We start from the raw sequence: 24,743 nt of genomic DNA on the forward strand, positions 1-24,743 counted from the left end.
TGCTTTGATATTTTTACGAGTCCAGGTTAGGCATTTTGTAGCATGCCTCACCATTCTGGATATGCCTAATTGTTTTTTTTCATAGTTATGTTCAGGTTACCTTTTTTTTTTTGGCAAGAATACTACGGAGGGGGCGTTACATTTTCCCCACTGCATCATATCAGAAGACGCATAATTTCAGTTTGATCCATTATTGGTGATGCTGAGTGATAGTGACTGGTGATTTGATCGCTTGGTTAAGGTGTTGTCTGCCAGATCGCCCCAGTGCAAAGCCAGCTCTTCCCCTTTGTAGGTGCTGTGTACTCCGTGGGTTGATATTATACTTTGGGACTGAATAAATAGTGAATACACTATTGCCCAACAACCTTTCACCCAGTGACTTTAGCATCTAATGAACAGCCCCGCGGCTTCTGACCTTGTGCCTCAGTTTGCTCATTTAAACACTGAGTCTAACAGTGGTCCCTAAGGGACGTTTGTTTTGCGGATCAGTGCTTGGCACACAATAAACGCTCCATAAATGTTAGATATTACTGGACAAAAACAAGTATGAAAAAATTAAGGGCAAGACTAGGGTTGCACTACAGTTCCCCTGACCCCGCCGCGGGCCCCAGGTGGTAAGTGAGCGAAAGCGGCCCCAGGCTCCACTCGGCCACGCCCTCGCGCCACGGAAGCCTGACCGGGCGGGACCACCCAGCGCCCCGGCCGCGCAAGGCCCCCTGGGACCGGTAGTGCTGGGCGTGGCCACGAGACTACATATCCCGGCGGCCCCCGCGCCTCGGCTCCCGCGGCTACTGCCTCAGCTCCTCCACAGCAACGGCGGCGGCCGCGGCTGCTGAGTCGGTGGCGGCGGCGGCGGTGGCGGCGGCGCAGCGGCTGCTGGCTGAGCGCTGAGCGGCGAGTTTCCGATTTAAAGCTGAGCTGCGAGGAAAATGGCGGCGGGCGGTGAGTGGAGATAAAGGAAGAGCGGCGGCGGGCAAGGGGGTGGAGTGCGAGGCGGAGGGAAGAGGGCGAGTCTCCCGGGCTGCGGCGAGCCGGCGGCTCCGGCTCCGCCGAGGCGCTGCGGGGTGCGCCGTGCGGGGGGCGCGCGGAGATAGTGTCGGGGCCGCGCCGCTTCCCCGCAGCCTGGGGGCGGCCCGCGGCCGGAGGAGGGGTGTCGAGGTTAGGCGGCAGCTGGCTTGGGAGTGCGAGGGGGGTCCCCGCGTGGAGGGGTCACCCCGAGGAGTTTTGGGGGGGACCGCGGGGGTCCACTTTTCCCTCCTGTCCCTAAAGTTTTATCCTCCCGCAGCCCTCGGGGTGCTTTTGAAAGCTCCCCGCGACCCCTCCTCCCGCTGCCTCGGCGTCTCGTAGTTATTCGGAAGAATCAGGGGGAGGGGGAAGCCGCACAGACCCCCCCACTCACCCCCAGCCCAGCCTCCAAGTCGTACTGAGAATCGGGTTGGATTTTGTTGCCGTGTTTCCTCCTGCACTTGGGCATTTTAAATATTTTAACACGAATTATCTGCGGGATTTCCATTTTGGGCACGGGTAGGTTCTCAGCAGTTTTTCTCAGTAAAAAGGCATTTTGCTACCTCGGGTGTGAAGGCTGGGAAATGGCAAGTGGAAGTTAGTGAATTAAATTTGGGATTGGGCTGTCTTTATTATTACTCTTTTTTTCTTTTCTCCATCTCTAATCTTCTTAGGTACATTGATTCAATTTGTGATGGTTTAAGTAGTTTGTCTTGCACATGCTTTAGAAAAACAACCCACGAGTAGTTGGAGGGCTTAGTTGCTTCCTAGGCAGTTTGAGGGCACTCAGGGTGGAAAAGTTAACCAAAAGAGCAGCTGTGAGAGGCAGAGAGCATCGTCTCGAAATCTCACTAGCAGGAGGAGTTCGAGCTTCTCAAATGGAAGGACACGAAAGGTCTGAAATTCTCTCGAAGTCGGAACTTTTTTTTTTTCTCTCCCCTTCCCGAATGTGAAGACTTCCTTCTTGCACTTTTTGAGCAGCAGCGCTTCAAAGCCAACCTGTTTTTGTTATTAAGCCCGTACCGTAAAGAAACAGGAAGGCGAGTACCAGCTGTCTTGCAGCGGTTTGAAATGGAGTTGAATGAGATGAGTGAGAGTGCTAGTAGTATTGAGTGAGATTGCTGCATCTCCTTGATTCAGACGCCTGGTCTCGGATCCACCTAACTGGTCCCTGGCTGCAGGAACGCATCAGTATTTGTTGCAGCAGGTTATTTAGAGGATGATGGAAAAAAAAAAATCGTAAGTCTTGTGATTGCCGCATAAACCAAAATGTTAAATGGAAATGTGTAAGTTTGTGTTCTTGAAAACAAATTCAGTTATTGCTTGTTAGTTTAGGATAGGTTATACCCGATATAACTGGTCTAGGGACAACTGGGCGGGTACAAAAAGAAAACCGAGCCTCTGTCCTACCCTAAACCCTCCAGTTCCCATTCCCAGGAGGCAACGACTGTTACTGGTTTCTAGAGTATTCTTGGTTTTTGGAATAATTAAAGAATTTTCATTCGAAACACACCCCTGTTGGCTACCAAAAGCAGGGAAAAAGAATGAACCAAAGAAAGGGAAGATGGGGTGGGAATACTGCTTTCTCTTTACTGTCTTCAACAATTGTTGATGGCGATTAGAAAAGCTCTTCCAAACTTACTGCTTATGTTGCCTTATCTATTAGCACCCTTAAGGAAATAACAATCTGTGGGGCTTTAGGGTGAAGAACCCTGCCAGGGTTCATTGTTTGTATGTAAGATGAAGCCTCTGTAACATGTAAAATGATATTGAACACTATAGCTTCTGTTACTGGAGGTTGCTTCAGGTTCTGCATTTAAATGAGCAGTAATCTAGATTGCGATCCTAAATTATAGGGGAATTTTATGTATCGATAGAAATGACTTAACTGTCTAATCAGCATTAAAAAAAAAAAGGGCATAGCTTCTGGTATATATTAGTACATTTTGGACATGAGGATTGTGGACTAAGTGGGAAGCTGTGATGTTTCTAGAGCAGTTATAGGAAATGTTTTTACCATAAAATATTCCTTCACTACAGAGGCTTTGAAAATGCATAACAACCGTAGCATAATTAACAGGATTTAAAAAAAATGTTTTAGAATGGTGGTTTTAAATTTATCAACACTGTTCATTAAAAAAAATTCAGTGATATTAAAGATTAGGGGATTAGGGATTATATTAAATATATTTTGAAAGTGAGTATGCTGTGTTTTCCCCATATAGAAATTATTTCTATACATTGCCACCCCCCACCCCCAAGCACATAAATTAGAATTCATTCAATAAAGAGTAAACGTTCTGTTGGACCCTGGACCCTTTTTCTAGGAGACATGTAAATGAAAAATAGTTTCTGAAATGATTACTTACCAATGCCTTCTTGATTGGTCATTTGAAGTAAACTTTCTTACTATGTCAGGGACATACTAAAGATAAAAAGGTTTATTTTTCTTTTAAGTTCAGTCCTTTGAGCATTAGTAGTATGATTCTATATAGAATAGTTCCTTTTAACTTGAAGACTAGTAGGTTTTTGAGAAGTCTTCTAAAAGAATGACTTATATTTTAGTTTGGACAATAGGGTAAGATAAAAAACCCAAACTACTATTGTACTATCCCTAATTGGTGTTAAAATAAACGGCTTTAGGGTTTCTTTCTTCAATTTTTTTAGACTACATAATTTCAAGCCTTGGCCAGAGGATGTGGACTACTTTTGAAAACTTTTAATTTGTTGCAAGTTTAGAATGAATATAGCCTCCAGTGACTGTCTACACAGCCAGGTGACCACAATTTAACACAATTGTTACTCTTTAAATGCTACCTAGGACTAGAAAAACAAGAGTTGTTGATCATGATTGAAGAGGAACTGGAGTTTCTCAAGGGTTAAACTAGGGAGTACCTTTTCCAGTTTGGTTTGAATTTTACTATACTCTGTGGTGTAGAATATTCCTTTTTTGCATTATTGAGTGGTTAAAGCTCTGAGAGCAGGAAATTAGTATTGGAAATGTATGTTAACTTTTCTTTTTCCTCTTAGTTCAACACTTTAAGGAAATAGGTGAGTGTATGTTAGTTTAGATTCTCAGGGATAGCATTGAGGTTGAGTGCTGCAGTAAAATGTAGGCGTTTCCTTTTCTTTTATGAGTGCTTTTTGGGGTGGGAGAAGGGGATTACAAAATGAACCTTTTACAGTTCAGGTGGAGGAGGGCTTCGATTGTAATGAGGTTTATTTCTTCACTTTGTTAATGATAGCTAGGTAAATTCATTTGGCCCATTGGTTTTCTGACAGGGTTTCTGGGAGAAGATTATTTTGGGTTAAGGATGTAATTTATCTAGAGCTTAACCTTATTTTCAGCTCCCTAACAAATGATGGAATTGACTTGAATTTAATCGCCTTTCCCTTTCCTACCTTCTGGTGGAAAGTTGTTAAATGAACAGGAAAATTGCCAGAAGATACACAGCAGGAGTTGAAAGGAAGACCTGCAGCGTCTAGAAGGCTGATTTATCCACAAACCGGATAATCTTAGACTACATACTGCCAGTTCCCAACTTCGTCAGCATTAACTCAGTTTGGTAGGTTCTTCGGTCTAGGTCAATTTACAGGGGGGCAGTAATAAAGGTTTATTTAACTACCTGTGTAGTAAACTTTGTGGCCTAGAGGAAAAGGAAAGAAGTCCGACCTAACTGGCAGAGGCTTTACCTATTTCAAAGAATGGTCTAAGAGCAAATGGACTAGTGTTTCCTGTTTGTCCCTTTTCCTATTTTTCATTAGGAACATCAGTGTCCTATTTTTTCTTTTATGTTAATATTTTTTATTGATATGTTCTAGGAAAGAGTGACTTTACTGTTCACCTATGAAGGAATTCTTCAGAAATTTTTAATCTCTTTAGTTAGAGACTGCAAGTGAGGGTTATGAAACTTCACTTTTTGGAAAGTAGGCTGACTAGATTACTAAATTTAACCTCTTCATCATCCACATGATGAGAGAATATTGGCCTGGGTATCCCATAGTAATGGATAATCTACTGCTCCCTGCGGCTTTGCTTTTGGTAGCTATGGCAGCTGAGTAGGAGTGGTAGATGGATAGATGGGAAAGGACTGCAGAAGTCAGCATAATCCTCAATTAGGATAAGCCTCATGGTTAATTGAACGTTGAGTGTACAGGTTAAATCCCATTATAACAAACTCCAGGGGACTAGCTAAATTATTTTGTTGTACTGGGATTGAGCTTTATTGAATATTGTTTGAAATAAATTGGTCTTTTTGTTTTTGTTAGAGATGTGGGAAAAATTTTTATTTGTTGCTTATGGCAAACTGTTTATTGTAACAATTTGACAAGTTGTTACTCATGAGCCAGTGTGTTTCACCTTCATTTTTAATGCTTTTGCCTTTAAAAAGGAACCCACTGTGAGCTAAGCAGATAATTTATCCCCCATCCTCCCCCCATGTCTCTGTCTAGAGTAGCTCCATTAGTTTATCTCAACAACCAAATTAAGTTTATTAGTAAGTACTACTGCCAAGATCCAAGTGTGGTCGTAGGAAATGGGAAATTCCCCAGGTTTCCAGGTGACTGCTGCTGGTCATTTTTTTCTGCCCCTGAAAACTTTTAAAAATAAAATACACTTCATTTTAGTGTGAACTATTCTTTGTCAGTAATAATTAAGGTAACCGTTTTCTGTTCAGCTGTTTTAGACCTTTAGATTTCTATATGGTATTGTTAAAAAGAACGAGATGGTAATGTAATCTTTAAGATTCTTCCATATAAATGTGGAATTTTTCGGAAGTAAGGTTAATAAACATATGAGAAAAATACTGTTCTTATGCTTGGCCAGAAATACACTTTTTTCTTTCTGTCCTCTACTTTTAGATTGGTGTTTGTCAAACTTCAGGCATTTACATCCTACCTTCATACCTAAAGCTAACATTTTTAGTTTGCTTAGAGCATTTTGATTGGGTGCAGCAAGACATTTTTGAAGTCATTCTTTTAAATAGATGTCCCATGAAGGAGGGAAAATCTGAAAGAGGGAATTTCAAAGCAACCCAACCAGTGTTTTGAAAGTTCTCAAGTCTGAAGAATAATGACTGACTAGTAGGCAGGAAGCCTGCAGTTGTATTGTGGTATTGTTCCTCCATCTTGTGCATTTGAGAACTTGAGTACAAAAGAGGAGAAAGCTTGGGGAAGGGGAAGAAAGGGTTTTAACATACAAGAAAACGGGAGGGGGGAGACTTTTAGAGTAAATATTCTTTGCTCTTCTGTTTAAGTGAAGTCTAAAACCAAGTAATTTTTACTTTGAGAGGAAATTTTATCAAAATCTAAGTGTCCAAAACCGAAATTTTTATAAATGAGAGTTAATTGTTATTGGTGGAAAGAGCAGTGTGATCATATACTCACAGTTTTAAAACAATTTTAATTAAAAAAAAAACCCTACACGTGAAAACCTTTAAATATTTCCCCCTTTGTTACCTGAGCAGTATCATTTGTTAGCTTGTTATTTTGAAAAGAATAGTACCAGTGAAGAGTTTGAGAATAATTTGCAAGTCTGTACTCTGAGATTGCAAATCAACCTCTCTAGGTCTGCTTTTAAATTTATAACACAAAGAGGTGGAGTATATGATCTTACAAGGTTCCTTGTATTAGAAAATCCTATGAACTTAAAACGTCGTATAGATATGTAGAATGGCCTTAAACATTTTTTTTTGGTCAAATATTAAATGGATTGAGCAGTTTATGCCAGATAATGGTGTGAAGATGCAGGTTTCTGTGCTGACTCATGAGTTTGGGGACAGGATGACTTTGAGATCCTGACTTCACTATAGTAATATATGCTGCAAGGGCAAAATTTGTGTGTGTGTGTGTGTTGGGGGCCGGGAGGGAGAGACTTTTCAACCTCTTCCTTCTGGTGTAAGAAAATGAAGTCATATTTTCTTTACTCTCAGTAAAGCTGTCATCAGTGAAATGGATTATTGAATTTAAGTCACTCTGTAGAGTAGCTACATCAGCTTGGTTTTGTTTCTAGATTGAAATTTGGCAGCTGTATTTGAAAATACTTTAAGGATAACCCAGTTTTCTCTTAACCAGATTGTGTCTAAATTTAGTCTACACACTCTCTGCTCCAACCAGACTCGTCTCTCTCCTCTTCTACCTGCCGGGTGGTGGTTGTGTTTTATGACAGTACTTTCATCCCGTCCGAGAGAGTTGGCTCCATTGCTGTCAGAGCAAGTATTTGGCCGCACCTGGGAAAATCTAACTTCACTAAGTGAGCCAAATAACTCCACACACACATCGCATCTATTGGAGGGTCAGTGGTATCTTTTCGTATGAGACAGGACTATTACTATATTAAGTTTTACACATAATTTCACTGGGAACCAGTAATGTTAATTCAGGAAGCTACTTTCAAAGTGCATAACCACATCTAGAATGGTGGAAGCCTTAGGTGTGTGGGCCCCAAATTAGGTGAACCTGAAACCATGAACTTGCCCCGGACCTTCAGTCTCCCTTTTTTTAACCATAGTACAAAATAGCTCCCACATGTGACTTCTAAAACTGACTTTCATTCCATTGTTCTCTTACCTATGAGGCCTTAAGCGTCAATCATTTTTTTTTTTACAGCTTCAATCATCTTTAATTGGCTACTGCTTGGCTGCTGCCCACTCCCCCATAAACACACATACTTAATCAGTGTTTATTAAGCTTGTACTATTTAAGGCACTCTGAGAGTTAAAAAGGTTTTGACCTCCAAGTGCACACAATCAATCAGGTACTCACATCACTTCAGAACAAGGTAATCTGTTTTGCCTGTAAAGATCTTGGAGAAGTTCAGTGGAGGAAAGGGACCAGGTGATCAGGATGCAGGGCTTTGAAGAATGACTGTGATTTTATTATAAAGAGAGCACAGTTCCTCTTGGTGGGAAATCATTAGCAAGAGTGCAGAGATAAAACATTTCAAGACTTGATTATTTAAATATTCAGTTATGGGGGCTTCCCTGGTGGTGCAGTGGTTAAGAATCTGCCTGCCAATGCAGGGGACTCAGGTTCGAGCCCTGGTCCAGGAAGATCCCACATGCTGCGGAGCAACTGAGCCCATGCGCCACAACTACTGAGCCTGTGCTCTAGAGCGGGAGAGCCACAACTACTGAGCTCGCATGCCACAACTACTAAAGCCCACGTGCCTAGAGCCCGTGCTGCGCAACAAGAGAAGCCACCACAATGAGAAGCCCGTGCACGGCAACGAAGAGTAGCCCCCGCTCGCCGCAGCTAGAGAAAGCCTGCGCACAGCAACAAAGACCCAATGCAGCCAAAAATAAATAAATTAAAAAAAATGAATTTATATTAAAAAAAAATTCAGTTATGGTATTGAATAAATGATTTTGCTTTTGTAGACTCCTATTGATACATTTTTCTTAAATATATTTTCATTCCAGTTTCTAAAAGTAGTCCAGACCCTTTATTTCTAGATTACTATAATAGCTTTCCAGTTAGTCTCTGCCCTTTCCCTACTCCTATTCTTCTGCCAGTTTAAACTTTTTAAACATTTTGATCACATTTTTTGCTTAAAAATCTGCAGAGTACAATCCAAATTCCTTAACCTAATGTTCAGTTCTTATCACAGTCTTTTTTTTTGTTTTTAATCAATCTTTCCCACTTTTGTTGCCCCTTGTTTCAGTCATGCTGATTTTTTCTGCTCTTCTCCCTTGCTATGTAGTCTAGTCATAAGGCCCGGCTCAGATCCTGTCTCATATAAGTAAATTTCCCAGACTACCACAACTGAAAATATAATTCTTATTTCCTGATATGAATCTTAATTATCTCCTTCTGTGCATGAGTATTTATTTTTTTAAGGGAGTTTTAAATTTTTTATTTCATTTTATTATTTTTAAAATTTATTTATTTATTTATTTTTGGCTGCATTGGGTCTTAGTTGTTGCGTGCGGGCTTTTCTCTACTTGTGGCGAGCGGGGGCTACTCTTTGTTGTGGTGCATGGGCTTCTTGTTGCGGTGGCTTCTCTTGTGGAGCATGGGCTCTAGGCACATGGGCTTCAGTAGTTGTGGCACGCGGCTCAGTAGTTGTGGTGCATGGGCTTAGTTGCTCTGGGGCATGTGGGATCTTCCTGGACCAGGGCTCGAACCCGTGTCTCCTGCATTGACAGGCAGATTCATAACCACTGCGCCAGCAGGGAAGCCCAAGAGTCAGTATTTATTGATTGGTAGGATGGATTCAGTCAAATTGTCTATTCTTTGAGATAGGGACCATTAGTTTTATAAGCTTTTAAAATCCTTTTTTCAGTGATACTCACTTTAAGTCCCCCCCAAATGCTTGGTGTTTGAATGTGAAAGTTTCTAGAGTTCAACTCTCAAGTCAAATTTTCTACCTGGAAATCGAGATAAAATTAGAGTCCTAACGATTTGCTTGGGACTTATGTCTCCCTCGAAGAGTTGGCCCAGCTAAATCGTGTCTGGGCCTTAGAATACCACATTCTGATTTGCCACTTGCCCTAGGACAGAGCAGTCCTTCTGTAAGTTGCTCAAATGTTTTTATTCAGTACCACTGTTCTTCAAAGAATTGTGTAAAATGTTGTGGGCATTAAAATCCCTTTGTGATCTAGGAGTTTATAATCTAGTTGAGAACTGAGTATAATTGAAAAAACATATTTGCAGCAACATAAAGTGGTTCAGAAGTTCAGAGGAAGAAAAGGTCATTTTCAGCTGGGATTGTTAAGGAAACTTCATGGAGGAGATGGAGTAGATCTGAACGGAACTAATTGCTGCTTCTAATCTTCTCCCTTGTCCACTTCTTTTATTCTGTAGTGTTTGCTTAACATAAAATTATAATGTTTTAAAAATTTCATTTAAAAATATATGTGAAAAAGTGAAAGTAAGGCTCCTGGTACCCCTAGGTCTTTGGTCATTATAGCTAAACCCCGCCCCCCCCCCCAAGGCTACTACTGTTAGAGGATAATTCTGTACGTGGGATTATGGATGTCTCTTTAGTTTCATTTTTTCTATTCTCTCCCCCTCCCTTTTTATTTTTAATTAACAAATGGCAGCTCCCACTATTTTTACTTAGCAAAAGAACTTGGAGAGTCTTCTATATCTCATATTTTGAAAAGGCTGTATAATATTCCCTTGTATGAATGGATATAATTTATTTAACCAGTTCCTCATTGCTGTTTCCAATCTTTTATTATTTTGAATGATACTACAGTGAACTATATGTAGATCTGTTTGCTGGTATGAGTATGTCTTAGTGCAAAAATCTTGGCAATGAAATTTTTGAATCAAAAGAAACGTACATTTAAAACTTTAATACCTCTTACCCAGTTACCTCCACAGAGGTTATACTAATGCTCTCACCTTTTGTCCATGAGAGTGACTGTTTCTCCTTTCTTATTTAATCCTTTAAAAGCTTGTCCTTTCATGTTGTTTGACTGCTTGAAGGCATGAAATCTTCTGTTGTTCTTTTGCAACTGAACTCCCATGGAGTTCCCATAGCCTTTCATAATATGACTCTAATCTACATTTCCAGCATCATCTCCTTAATTCTATCTGTATATATTATACTTTATTTTTATTATTATTATTATTATTTTGGCTGCGCCACATGGCTTGTGGGATCCAAGTTCCCTGACCAGGGATTGAACCCTGGCCCTCAGCAGTGAGAGCTCAGAGTCCTAACCACTGGACTGCCAAGGAATTCCCGTATCTGTACATCTTATACTTCAGTTGCTATTGTCTCCTTTGCTCTACATTCCCCCTCTTACCCCAATAAAATTCTCTTCCCTGTGTTCTGATTCATATTCTTAGATATGAAAGATAAAAGCTACCATTTATCGATTGCCTGTGTGCCTGGACATTGTTCTGTGCTGCACGTACATGATCTCATTTAATAGTCAGGTTTTTCGATGCAGAGCCCTTTTTTTCTTCTTCAGATGAAGTCATACACAAAACCCTATTCAACGTAGAAAAGGTGAGTTTTTTAAAATTTATTTTCTAGGTTGAAATTTAAACTGCTTACTGGTTATAAAGACAGTGAAGATGAAACTTGTAATGAGTATAAAATTTGAAATTCGGTTATGAAGAGCTATTATGGACCTAAATCCATCTCTGCCTCGAGTTTATTTCTGTATTAAAAAAAACCCAACTCATACATAGATACAGTTGCAGATGGTCTCAGTTCAGAAATATTTTTTGAAATATGTAACAGGTGCACATGGGATAAATTCAAAAGGTACCAAAGGATATACAGTGGAAAGTAAGGCAACTTCCTCAGCTGACTTCCCTATCCCCTGCCCAGAGGCAGCCATTGTTACTCTGGGCATATAAATGCATGTGCTTAAAACCTTTAAGTTTAATGAATTTCTCCCATGTTTTGGGGTAAACTTTGTATTGAAGTGTAATATACATTCAGAAAAGTGCACAGTGCAGTCTGATAAATTTTCATAAAATGAACACCAATGTAACTGGCACTCAGAAGCCCTATTCTGGACTGTATACTTTTTAAATGATCTTGGAGCGGTTTCATATCTATATTTATAGCTACTAAGTTCTTTCTAATGGTTACACAGTGTTCCACTGTATGGATATATCATAATTTTTCCAGTTTCATATTACTACAAACAAAGCTGTAAGTGTATTCATACATGTTTCTTTGTTCTCATGTTTTGTTATGAAGTATATAAAAATTTGTAGATGGAGAATGCTACTTTAAAGACTATGAATTGAAACTTTTTATAGATACTGCAGCTTGCTCCCTTTAGGGATTGCATCAATTGACAAATCCACCAGCAGTGTGTGAAGTGCCTGATTCCCTCATCTCTGAGTAGTATATTGTGGCATCAAATTTTTTAGTTTGAGAAATTAAAAAAATCTTTTCATGTGTTTCTTCTAGTGCTTTTTTGTTTTTCTTTAACATAAAATAAAAAAAATATAAAAATTAAAAAATGTAAAAAAACCCCCAAAAACCCAGTTAGGATGTCAAACTGGTAGCATAGATTAATGAGGTGATAGACTATAAAATGTTGTAACTGTATATATTTGTTCCTTTTAATATATTTAAAGATGTTTAAAATGTACCTAGATAACATTTGGGTATGCTGTTTTAAATTTTAGAAATCTGCTTTATCTAGGTGTAATTTACTTATAATAAAATTCAATCATTTTAAGTGTGCAGCTTGAGTTTTTTTTTTTTTTTTTTTTTTTTTTTTTTTTTAAAGGATTTTCTTATTTATTTATTTATTTATTTATTTTTGGCTGTGTTGGGTCTTCGGTTCGTGCGAGGGCTTTCTCCAGTTGCGGCAAGCGGGGGCCACTCTTCATCGCGGTGCGGGGACCGCTCTTCATCGCGGTGCGCGGGCCCTTCTCTATCGCGGCCCCTCCCGTCGCGGGGCACAGGCTCCAGACGCGCAGGCTCAGCAATTGTGGCTCACGGGCCCAGCTGCTCCGTGGCATGTGGGATCTTCCCAGACCAGGGCTCGAACCCGTGTCCCCTGCATTAGCAGGCAGATTCTCAACCACTGCGCCACCAGGGAAGCCCCGCAGCTTGAGTTTTGATGAACGTAAACGGTTTTACCATCACCACAATCAGGATACAGAACATTTCCATCACCCCAGAAAGTTCTTGCTCATTTGCATTCAGTCCTGTTCGGGGTTTTGTATTCAATCATCCACTGTTCTGCTTTCTATCACTATAGTTTGCTTTTTTCCTTTTTTCTCCAACTTTGAGGTGTAATTGACAGTTAATTAATTGCATATATTTAAATTGTACAATTTGGGTTTTGATGTATATGTCTACCCGTGAATCCGTCATAATTACAATAATGGAAATACCTGTTACCTTTGAAGTCCAAAATCTGATCCCTCCTGTATCCCTTTGTAATCCATCCCTCCCCCATCTTCAGGCAATTACTGATCTGCTTGGTGTTACTAAAGATTAGCTTGTATTTTTGAGAACTTTTAATATATGGAATTATACATACAGTATGTACGTTTTCTTTGGGGGAGGCTCGCTTCTTTCACTTATAGTTATTTTGAGATTTATTCATGTTGCATATGTTAATAGTTTCATTTCTTTTTATTGTTTAGTACTATTGCGTTGTATAGGTATATCACAAGTTATTTATCCATTCACCTATTGATGAACATTTGGGTTGTGTCTAGTTTTTGGTTATCAAAAATAGAGCTTTTATGACATTTGTGTTGCAAGGCTTTGTGTGAACAAATGCTTTCATTACTTTTGAGTAAATGTCCAGGAATGGAATGGCTGGGTTATATGCTAAGTGTATGTTTAACATTTAAAAATTTTAAGAAACTGCCACCTGTTTCTCCATACGATTGTACCATTATATATTTCTCCCAGCAGTGTATGATAGTTCAGGTTGTTTCACATCCTCATCAGCACTTGGTATGGTCAATCTTTCTAATGCTTGCCATTCTAGTTGGGTATATAGTGGTAGCTCATTGTGGCTTTGAGTTTTCCTAATGACTAATGATGTTGAATATATTTTCATGTGCTTACTTGCCATTGGTATATCTTTTTTGGTGAAGTGTCTGTTCATATCTTTTGCCCATTTTTGAGTTGGGTTTATCTTACTGAGATGTAAGACTTCTTTTATTCCAGATACAAAACCTTTTTTGGATATGTGTTTTAGAAATATTTGAGTCTGTGGTTTGTCTTTCCATTTTCATAAGTGTTTTTGGAAGAGTAGAAGTTTTTAATTGTTATTGGAATTCAATTTATTGATTTTTGTGTTGCATTTAAGAAATCTTTGCTAAAGATTTTTCTCATTTTTTTTCCTGTAAGTTTTATAGTTGTAGCTCTTAAATTTAGGTCTGTGACCTATTTGAGGTAATTGTTGTATATGGTGTGAGATAAGACATGAGGTTCATATTTTGCTACATTGTATTGAACTTTCCCAGCACCATTTGTTGAAAAGGTTATACATTCCCCATTGAATTGATTTGACACCTTTGTTGAAATTCAAATAGTCAAATTACGTGTAGGTCAATTTTTGGAGTCTCTTCTGTTCCACTGATATATATTTCAATCTGTCTCTACTCCAGCCTTGAAATCAGATAGGGGAAGTCCTCCAACTTTTTCTTTTTCTTTTTTTTTTTTTTTTTTTCAAATTATTTTGGGTATTTTAGGTCCTTTGCATTTCCATATATTTGTTAAAATCTTATCGATTTATGCAAAATGTCTGTTGTGATTTTGATTGTGATTGCATTGAATCAGTTGATCAGTTTGGGAAGAATTGATTTCTTAAAAATATTGTCTTTTGTTCCATGAACATGTTATATATATCTCCATTTTTTTGGGGTCTTCTTTAATTTCTCTTTAACAGTGTTCTGTAGTTGTCAGCGTACAATCTTATATAATCTTTTGTCAAATTTATCACTAAGTTTTATATTTTTTTTAAATGTGATTGTAAATAGTATTTTTAAAATTTCAATTTTCAATAATTTGTTGTTTGTATATATAAATATGATTGATTTTTGTATATTTCCCTAGTATCTTGTAACCTTGCCAAACTCACTTGTTTTAGTATCTTTTAGGTAGTTTGGTTAGGAGGATTGTATACATAGGTGCTCATGTTGTTTGTAAATAAGGATAAGTTTTATTTCATCCTTTTCAATGAGGATGCCTCCTCTTCTTTTGTTTTTTTTCTTTATTGTAATGGCTAGTGCTTCCAGTACAATGTAGGGATTTTGATTATGATTGCACTGAATCATTTGACCAGTTTGATCAATTTGGGGAGATAGGTAGCTTTGTCTTGTTCTCAACCTTAGGGGGTAAGTATTCAATCTTCCACCATTAAGTAAGATGTTAGTTATTATTTTTAAACTAATTTTTATTGGAGTATAGTTGATTTACAATGTGTTAGTTTCTGCTGTACAGCAAAGTGAATCAGTTATACATACACATATATCCACTCTTTTTTAGATTCTTTTCCCATATAGGTCATTACAGAGTATTGAGTAGAGTTCCCTGTGCTATACAGTGGGTTCTTATTAGTTATCTATTTTCTTTTTCTTTTTTTTCACTGCACAGCATATGGAATCTTAGTTCCCCGACCAGGGATAAACCCGCACCCCCTGCATTGGAAGCGCGGAGTCTTAACCACTGGACCGCCAGGGAGGTCCTAGTTATCTATTTTATATATAGTAGTGTGTATATGTCAGTCACAATCTCCCGATTTATCCCTCCCCCGCCTTTCCCCCTTGGTAACCATAAGTTTGTTTTCTACATCTGTGACTGTTTGTTTTGTAAATAAGTTCATTTGTACCATTTTTTTTAGATTCTACATATAAGCAATGTCATATGATATTTGTCCATCCATGTTGCTACAAATGACATTATTTCATTCTTTTTTATGGCTGAGTAATATTCTATTGCATATATAGACTGCATTTTCTTTATCCATTCATCTGTCAGTGGACATTTAGGTTGCTTTCATGTCCTGGCTAAACGCTTTAAAAAAAATTAATTAATTTATTTTTGGCTTCGTTGGGTCTTCGTTGCTGTGCGTGGGCTTTCTCTACTTGTGCCAAGTGTGGGCTATTCTTTGTTGTGGTGCGCGGGCTTCTCATTGTGGTGGCTTCTCTTGTGGAGCATGGGCTCTAGACTCACGGGCTTCAATAGTTGTGGCATGTGGGCTCAGTAGTTGTGGCTCGCGGGTTCTAGAGCTCAGGCTCAGTAGTTGTGGCACATGGGCTTAGTTGCTCCACGGCATGTGGGATCTTCCCGGACCAGGGATTGAACCCGTGTCCCCTGTATGGGCAGGTGGATTCTTAACCACTGCACCACCAGGGAAGTCCCAAGAGGTTTGTTTGTTTGATGTTTTTCATGTTTATTCTGGTTATGTACATCTTTTTATCAGATGTATTTTGCAAATACTTTCTCCCGGTCTTTGGTGGTACAGATCTTTATTAGTTATTAGTGATGTCTTTGTATTAATGCTCAAGTTTTTGGTCATATGTATGTTGTTTTGGGGGATAGCAAGTGTTTTAAAGCTTGAGGAACAGTTATACAAACATGTATTATAGATCCCATTCCTTAATTCATATAAATGCAAAGAAACTAAAATTATTAACCTGGGCCATATCAATTCTTAAATATAGTAAATTATTTTCTGCTGTGTTTAACTGTTATGAGTCATTTTTCATTTTTAGATAGTCTGGAACTTGATCTTTTTATCTCTTTAATAAAAATGAAACAAGTCCTTGTCTATTTTCTCATTTATTATTACAAATTAAGATGAAAACATCAAATATTTTGGTCTGGTATATAATCCTAATGAGAAGGTGCCTAAGACCTGTATAAAAACTCTGAATCTTACCTGTGAGGCTTGTCATTGTTCTCTCTTTAACCCTTACTGAAAAACCCAATCTTCATGGCTCACCTCGATTAGTATGGAATGTATTCTTTTCTCACCAAGGTGTACAGTCTTTTCTTTTCATGGTTTCTATGCTTAACTGTTCTACTGGTTGTATTAGCTTTTGAATGCCTCCACTATAAGCTAATGAGAAAATATCAGCTTCACAATGTGCTGTTTGTCACAGTTAGCATTAATATTACATTATTGTAACCTTAAATCACCTAAGTATCTTCCCAGACACTTTTTTTTCTTTACTCAAATAGAGTGACACCTTAATTTACTAGCCAGTCCCCTTACCCTAATTTGAACATACGTATTTTAATTCTTTTCTGTCTGATTTATTCTTTTTGTCATGCTGGAATTTTGGAACATTTTGCAACTTACATTTAAGAAGGCTCATTTGAAAAACCAGTGGAAATTTCCAGCTTAAAAAAAAAAATCCAACTACTGGTCTAATAACTGCTTTGCAGGAAGAAAGAAATATGAAAAAGAACCACAGACATTCTGGATGTCAGCCTGTGAAATTTTCCACTATTTCCCGTAATAACATGCAGGCATGCTTATACTGCTGGATTCAGCGCAACTGCAGTTGCACTCTGAGTGGAATTTGAAGCTACTCTATCAATGATAAAATGGCATCTGGCCAGCTTTTAGTGAGCAGTGCATAAATTCACACATCATACTGTATGTTTGTTTCATCTCTGCCTGGATAGCGTGGCCATAAAACTGAACTTGCAAAGTTATTTAAAAATCTTGATTCCAAAATTTGTTAGTTTTAAGTGTATTTTGATTTTTAAATATTCAGTAGATTTATTATATAGCTGAGAATATATAAAGTTATTCGTTTAGTCATAATACTGTGTACATTTTTATTTTAGAGGATTTTATACTATATTGAAGAATGCTCAGAAAATTAAAAGAAAGTTTAAAAAATTTGCATAAGCTCAATATTAACTTGGTGTGACTCAAGAAACATTTTAACCTCTATTTCAGGTTCCTATTAATCTTTTCAAAGAGTCAGTAGGCTTTATATTAAAACTGATAACTGTGTTTTTATTTTGCTTTTTCAAATTTAAAGGCAAATAGTATTACACTCTTTTCCTAATGAGGGAAGTCCAGGTTGCCCAGTTCTATAAGCTGGCAAAGCAGAATGATGATGAGTAGATTACAAATGTTGTACTGTAATCACACACTTCTACCTTGTTTCATCACTTCACGGCAAATGCCTAACAGTGGTGTTAAGGAATGAAATAAAAAAATTCAGATTTCATGAATTTAAACTCAAGCATTTCTGCAGTGGGGAATTTGAGCATTCAAAGTGATATAACGGATGTACATATCTTAGTGTGTTTTAAGACTTTGTAAGTCACGTTTTGGAAATAAAGGCATATGATGTGTATCTTTTTCAGGACTATTAGGTCTTACATTTGAACAAGAACAGTTTTGTGACATAACAGTGGCCTCCACCCCTTCCCTGTGATCTATTCCTCTTCCCTTATACAGTCTCACCCTTCCTCTTGACCTCTCCTATCTGTAACTCTCCTCCTGTCCTATTCATGCACTTCCTCTTCTCAGCCCTCATGCTATCTGCGACTGTTTTATCCCTTTCCTCTCAGCCTAAATTTTCTTCTGGCCCATGACCTTTTTTTTTCCTTGTCAACTTTCCATCCTTCAAGTCTGTCACTTTTTCTAGTGTCTCACTGTTAACCAAGTCTCTTCTTTACCTTTGGAAGGCTTCTTTGCTCCAAGTTTCTCTGCGTCTGTCAGAGTGATTTTCTTTCAGTCTTTGAACCATCAAACACACACATCCTCACACTCTCCCAAATCCTTTAACTCTTTATTTCTGCCTCCATGTTTCAATTTATTCTACAGAGATTTACTGAGTGGTAGCCATGTGTCAGGCTTTTCTCTAGATGTTAGGGATATACCAGTGATCAGAATGGCTGTGGGGAAAAAAAAGCTGCATAAGGGGACCGGAAACTGGTGTGTGTGTGTGTGTGTGTGTGTGTGTGTGTTGTGTGTGTGTGTGTGTTGTGGGGTTTACATTTTAGATGGGTAGTCATGGTAACTGGTAACCTTCTCTGAGAAAGTAACATTTGAGCAAAGAGGCCAGGAAGTAAGCCTTGTGAATATTGGCAGGGTGGGAGCATTGGGTACAGAGGAAACAGCCAGTGCAAAGACCCTTTGCTGTATTTGAAGAATAGCAAGGTAGCCATTGGGCTGGAGCACAGTGAACAAAGGAATAAGTAGTAAGAGAAGAAATCTGAAAGGTAACAGTGGGACCTTGTAGGCAGTTGTAATGTCTTCAGCTTTTACTTCGAGCAAAGTGGGGAACCACTGCGGTTTTTTATTTTTGGTATTCCAAAAAGGTTTTGTGATCATTATCCTTCCCCCGCCCCGTGAAAGCATTTCCTTTTTTAAATTACAAAAGTAACTCATGTTTATGTGGAAAATACAGAAAAATACAAAGGAGAAAGTAAAGAAATCAAAGAACAAATAGGGACTTCCCTGGCAGTCCAGTGGTTAAGACTTCGCATACCAATGCAGGGGGTTCGGGTTCGATCCCTGGTGGGGGAACTAAGATCCCACATGCCTCAAGGCCAAAACATTAAAAAAAAAAAAAAAAGCAATATTGTGACAAAGTCAGTAAAGACTTTAAAAAAAAAAAAAAAAGAATAAAGATTACCAGTATAACTCATCATCCATTATTGAAGATTTTGTGTCTATCTTCCCACTCATTTTTCTCTTTCACACATACCGTGAGTGCATCTCCTGCCCTGTAGGGTTTTAGCGGAGAGCAAATAAACTGAGTTAGGCTTTACAGAGATCCCTCCAGCTGCTTTGTGAAAAATAGCCTATAAGAGGGCAAGAGGTAGAGGGAGACCTATTAGAAGGATTTTACAGTAATCCAGGTACGAGGTAATGTGGCTTGGACCTTGGAGGTGGCAGTGGAGGTGATAAGAAGTGATCCTATTCTGTATATATTTGAAGGGAGAGCCAACAGAATTTTGTGATGGATTCAGAGTGGGGCATGGCTGGGTGGGGTGGGGCGGGGCGGGGCCTGGTGGGAGAGAAGGACGGAAGAGTCAAGGGTGACTCAAAAGTGTTTGGCTTAAGTGACTACAGACCTTTGGTTTCATTTTTCTTTCTTGTCAGACTACCCATCCAAGGTTCAATTCTGGCTGTTTTATTATGTGTTTTTCCTGTTCATTTAAGCTTGTGATTATTTCTTTCACCAAGCTTCTAGTCTGCTCTGCCCAGCTTGGTGCTTGGGATACACCACAAGATGCTATATATAACAAATTATTTCATTAGTATTAGTCTTCCTAACTAGGTAGTGAGCAGCGTTTTATTGGACTGTGCTGAATTTGTGAATCTGCTCTGGGACTCATAACTTTCTGAATACATTGTGGGCATTCAGTTAATGTTGCTTAATTGTACACTCCTCAGGCTTGAGAACAAGATATGAGAAAAATCTTAAAGTAAATGCCCGCTTTAGCTTTACTTTGGCATCCTGGCATCTTTGCAGAATGAATTGTTTTGGATAGTTATTTTCTGTCTAAAAATACCATTATTTTTATTTCCATGAAATGTTATGTATTTTCTTGAATTCAGCAGTATGAAGACTTGTTTTTTAAATAATGAATGTTTATTGCTTACCTGATACACGTAAACCTTTTTTGGAGATAGAAAGATGAGTGAGAAAATGTCCCTGCCCAGGAAGGAGCTTATGCTTTGGTATGGACAGCATAACCTGTATACCAATGTATGTCTCCTTTATAACATAACACTGTATTATGATGTAATGCAAAACAAATTGTTATAATGCCTTTGGCATTCTAAAGATTGTAGGAGTTCTTTCCCTCTTTACTAAATGTTGCTAAACTTCTGTGCTTTGGGTTCTTATTTTTAAAAATAGTTTTTCAGACTGTTGCTACCCGCTGATGTCAAGTGTGCTTACCACCCCCTCCCCCGCTTTTTACTTTTATTTGCGTGAGATTTTTTGGGAAGACTTATTTTACATCAATATTCTTTCTTTTTTTTTTAATCCAAGAGAATCTGATGTTTAAATCTTTAACTACAGTTAACAACAAATCTTTAACTACAAGCTTTGGAAAAATGATTTGTTGACATACAATGTAAGATGATTTTTAAAAAATTTGCTTGGAAAATGATTTGCTGACACATCATAAGGTGATTTTTTTGAAATATAATTTGCTCTGTCTCCTTGAGTTGTGTTTTACAAATAACCAAAATTCCTCTCAAATAAATCTATGTTTTATTTTCAGTAACTAGAGATGACTATCCCCCCCCCCCCTTTTTTTTTAACTTTTAGCATCTATTCTGGCTCTTCTGCTTTTTCCCAAATCTTTACTTAAATAAGCAAAAAAAAAAAAAAAAGAAAAAAAAAAGCTTGGATGCCCTGCTTTGCTTCCAGGACTTCATTTTGTGTTTTCGGTAAGATTTTCTCTGAAAATCTAGGTAGTGTTGCCTAGGAAGTTTTGTGTTTTAGTGTCTTTCTTTTTTTGCTTAGCTTTTTCAATTTTGGGGACAATCTGTTAACTCAGTTGTGCTTTTTGACTTTTTCCTTTTTATGGAAAGTATGTGTGCTAATAGAACTCTTTGAGGGCTGGGAGTTATTTTGTTCACTGCTACTATATCTTTAGTGCTTAGAATGGTGGCATGCACATAGTAGGTACTCAAATATTAGTTGAATGAATTCAGAGTAGCAGTAGCAACAGTTCCTATTTATTGAGCATGTAGTATATGGCGAAGTGCTAGGCACTTTGAATGGATTAAGTGGCATGTACATCTTATTGCATGAGCTGTTTCCCAGCCATATGATAGTGTATGAATGGGTGTGAGGGAGGAAGGAGAACAGCTGCCAGCTGTTAACCAAATTTAATCGAGTTTAAGATGCCATGTTATACAATGCATTATTTTATCTACCACTATGTAAAGAAAAGTAAAACTGCCAACTATGGGATATTGTCAATAGCATGACACATTCTGATTTGAAAGATGTAAAAACATGAAAAAAAAATCTAAGAAATTCTGTTGTAAATCAACTATACCTCAATTTTAAAAAAAGTGAAAAAAATCGAAGAATCTCTAAAATAAGGAATATCAGCAGTTTTACATAAACTCTCATTTAAAGATCACAGAGCCTTCAATAGGTAGGCATTATTATTCTCATTTTAGAGATGAAGAAAGAAATTGAAGGTTAGAGGATAAGTTCATAGGTTCTCAAGCTAGAGGATCCAAATCGAGGCCATTCTCTTTTTACCACCCCACATTGCTTCAGGAGTCAGGGCAACAAAATAGTGCATTGGCCCATCAGCTCTGGCTTGAAGATTCTTAGTTGGCCTGGCTTTAAATGTTTTCTTAATGTAACGGATTTTTTCTCTTTTCTTTTTTTAAAATCAACAAATATTTTAGTATTTACTATGTGCCAGCTACTCTGTTTGTATTTTTATGTGTATACAAAACAATATAAGGCCTTATCTTTTTCTCTCAAGGAATTTACAGTCTATTTGGGAAGATGAGAAATAAACATGAAAGTTAGATAAGTAGAGAAGATTTAAACAACATTTCAGAGAATAATGAAAGAGGTTTAACAAGGCAATGCAGGATTAATTGCTAAATAAATTGTACAAATAATTGCTTTTGGAGTTCAGAGGAAGGAGAGATCGCTTGAGGCCTGAGTAATCCAGGGAAGGATTTAAGTGAATTCCTGGGAGATAGTTTCAGTTAGTGAGATTATTTACTTACTTTAAAATTATATTAATGCATGTTACACATGGAATTGCAAACTGTTGAACATGAAGAATTTTGGTACATTAAGTTTTTTCTCTCTGTATGAGAGTAAAGGAACTGCCTGCCATAGAAAAGTAGAAGGCATCAAGTGTTATCAAGGAGATAGGGAAAGTACATTTAAGAAGAAGGACCTTTGGGTGAAAAAGAAGGAACTCTCCTTCCCAAATGCCTTGCGTGCCGTGCCCCTCTTGCCACATTTTTACAGTCAGTTGCACTTTCTGAACCATTACCAAGATACATTCTGTGGCTCCTAGAGTTCATGATGAACTTCTAAAGGTTGGAAGCAAGCATTAACTCCCTTTATGTTATTCATGTTTCCTGTATTTTGAAATAGGAGCTCTTAGTTAAAGATGCACAGTACACAAAGAATAGTCCACTGTGTTTCAGAAGTATATGACTGGCAGTGTTTCTGATTACATTCCTGAATAAGACACAGAACTCAACATTGGGTTGTAAAGTGTGTTACTTGTTTTACAGACCAGTCAAAAGCAAAACAGTAAAGGCTTGGAAAGCAAGAGAATTACATTTGGACCTTGTTGGATAGTCTTGGGCATTTTATTTAACCTTCTAAGTTAGGTCACATCTAAGCTTCTTTCCCTATGTTTTTTGGAACATTTTTTTCTTATTTTTTAAAAAATTGTTAATACATGTAGAAGGCTAACAAAATTCAAACTCTACAGAAGGCTATGAAGTGAGGGTTCCTTCCACTTTCTTTTGTTTCCTAATTCCTTCCTCAGAGGCAATCACTGTTACCTTTTACTTTTGTGTATATTTACAAACATCTCTATGTATGTTTTCTTTTTGTTGTAGAAGTTCGGTTGATTTACAGTGTTGTGCCATATCTATATGTTTTTATAATTATATATCTACTGTTTTTATAAGCACAAGTAGTAGCATATTAAAAAACATTGTTTTGCACCTTGTTGCATTTAACATTATATTTTGAAAATGGTTTCATATCAGTGCATGCAGATCTAGTTCCTTTTTTTTTTTTTAGCAGATTGTTGTTTTATTAATGTGCTGTAATTAATTTAACCAGTTTATCATTGATGGACCAATATGTTGCATATAACAACAGAGAGTGCTGCAGTGAATTTTCTTATATACATTTTATTGTAGTTTATATTTGCATCTCCAATATTAGGAATGAGATTAAACATTCTCCGCCACCTCCCAGATGTTTAAAGGGCATTTGTATTTTCTTATTCTATAAACTTTTTCTTGTCTACTTTTCTTTAGGTTATCGGTGTTTTTCTTACCGATTATTTTCATAAAATAAATTTTGTATATTGAAATAAAGGAATTTGCCTTTGAAAAATACCTGTTGCAGATACTTCAGTGCCTTTTTAAATAGTAGTTGTACTTTTTTGGCAGATAAATATTGCTTAATTTTACATTAAAATGCCCCTTTTTCCACTATTTTTCATTAAATTCTTTATAGTTCATTTGTACATTTTAAAATTTTTATTTATTTATTTATTTATGTATGAATGACTGTGTTGGGTCTTCGTTTCTGTGCGAGGGCTTTCTCTAGTTGCGGCAAGCGGGGGCCACTCTTCATCGCGGTGCGCGGGCCTCTCACTATCACGGCCTCTCTTGTTGTGGAGCACAGGCTCCAGACGTGCAGGCTCAGTAGTTGTGGCTCACGGGCCTAGTTGCTCCGCGGCATGTGGGATCTTCCCAGACCAGGGCTCGAACCTGTGTCCCCTGCATTGGCAGGCAGATTCTCAACCACTGCGCCACCAGGGAAGCCCTGTACATTTTTATACAAGATGAAGTTAAACTTTTTAATATACATTTTGTCCATAATATCCCTAATTTTACTGTGTAAAATATACATAACATAAAATTTACCACTTTTAAATGTACAATTCAGTACTATTAAGTACATTCACAGTGTTGTACAACTATCATCACTATGCATTTCCAGAACTTTTTCATCATCCCAAACAGACCTACTATGTATTTAGGTAGCAGTTTCAGTTTATGACTTAATAACTACCTCTCATATTTAAAAGGATACATGTGTGCTCTTTTCAACCTAGAGACACAGAACTCTGTATCCTTGCTTGAAGGAGAGGTTTTGAGAAAGAGACACAGCTCTAATTGGGTGAAAGTCTTTTGTACTTTGAAGATTCTCTTCTGATTCTTATCTCCAGTTTAGGTTATTTTCTTGATCCACTTTTAGCAAAACTGCTTTTTTTCTTATGCTTTATATTTTGGAAAATTTCAAACATAAAGTAGAATAGTATATTGTTCCCCATGTACTTATCACTCAGGTTCACCAGTTATCAATGTGTGGCCAGTCTTGTTTCATCTATGTCTCAGTTTACTTCCTCCACATTATTCTGAAGCAAATACCAGGCATCAGATGATTTCCTAAGTATCTCTAAAAGATAAGAACTCTCTTTCAAAAAAAAAAAAAAAAGCGTAATCACAATTCCATTATTAAATGATAGTAATTCCTTTAGTAGCACCAAAAATACAGTCACTATTCAGTTTTCCAGTTCTTTCTCTTCTCCTTTTTAAAAAATGTTTGTTTAAATTAGATCC

At 37.7% G+C, this 24,743-nt stretch overlaps 1 protein-coding gene across 5 annotated transcripts in view; it reads left to right on the forward strand.

Annotated features, from left to right (window-relative positions):
* Window positions 1-772: 772 nt before the first annotated feature.
* Window positions 773-24,743, forward strand: part of NCOA3 (nuclear receptor coactivator 3) — a 126,726-nt gene continuing 102,755 nt past the window's right edge. For 4 of the 5 annotated variants that reach the window (XM_057528667.1, XM_057528664.1, XM_057528668.1 and 1 more), the window contains exon 1: window positions 773-942. The gene's annotated coding sequence lies outside the window, so the exon portion shown is untranslated. Of the gene's footprint in view, window positions 943-4,421; window positions 4,572-24,743 lie in introns of all 5 variants that reach the window. The other variant, XM_057528665.1, reaches the window with a different exon arrangement.

The sequence above is a fragment of the Balaenoptera acutorostrata genome, chromosome 15 (genome assembly GCF_949987535.1).
Source record: "Balaenoptera acutorostrata chromosome 15, mBalAcu1.1, whole genome shotgun sequence".
In the NCBI taxonomy this organism is placed as follows: domain Eukaryota; kingdom Metazoa; phylum Chordata; class Mammalia; order Artiodactyla; family Balaenopteridae; genus Balaenoptera; species Balaenoptera acutorostrata.